The sequence below is a fragment of the Octopus bimaculoides genome, chromosome 26 (genome assembly GCF_001194135.2).
Source record: "Octopus bimaculoides isolate UCB-OBI-ISO-001 chromosome 26, ASM119413v2, whole genome shotgun sequence".
Classification (NCBI taxonomy): Eukaryota; Metazoa; Mollusca; class Cephalopoda; order Octopoda; family Octopodidae; genus Octopus; species Octopus bimaculoides.
The window spans coordinates 24562149-24562704 of NC_069006.1; the positions used below are offsets into that span (position 1 = coordinate 24562149).

Consider the following 556-nt stretch of genomic DNA (forward strand, 5'->3'; position numbering starts at 1 on the left):
TATATATATATATATATATATATATATATATATATATATATATCCCAAAAATGGAACAAGAATGTAACAAACGACAATAAAACATCTGGACAGATAGACGATACGAAGACAGACAGGAAAAAGAACAAAATGACAAACAGGGCAACACAAAGACGGGCCATTTGTGGCCTTCTCTCATCAGTCAAGTTTCCATATATCGTTGCCAGTATTGCTTGACTGGCCTTCGTGCAGGTGACATGTAAAATCACCTACTACACTCTCTGAGTGGTTGGTGTTAGGAAGGGCATCCAGCTGTAGAAACTCTGCCAAATTTAGATTGGAGCCTGGTGTTGCCATCCGGTTTCACCAGTCCTCAGTCAAGTCGTCCAACCCATGCTAGCATGGAAAGCGGACGTTAAACGATGATGATGATGATGATGATATATGTATATATATATATATATATATATATATATATACATACACACCCACACATTTCTTCACCTGTGCTTGAGGTGTTGTGACTTGTCTCTACCATAAAACCAGATGTGTTTACATGGTAACAGACTTCACTCTG

General features: G+C 38.1%; 1 protein-coding gene across 1 annotated transcript in view; it reads left to right on the forward strand.

Annotated features, from left to right (window-relative positions):
- Positions 1–556, forward strand: part of LOC106875841 (myotubularin-related protein 3) — a 106003-nt gene that overhangs the window by 7441 nt on the left and 98006 nt on the right. The window lies entirely within an intron of this gene.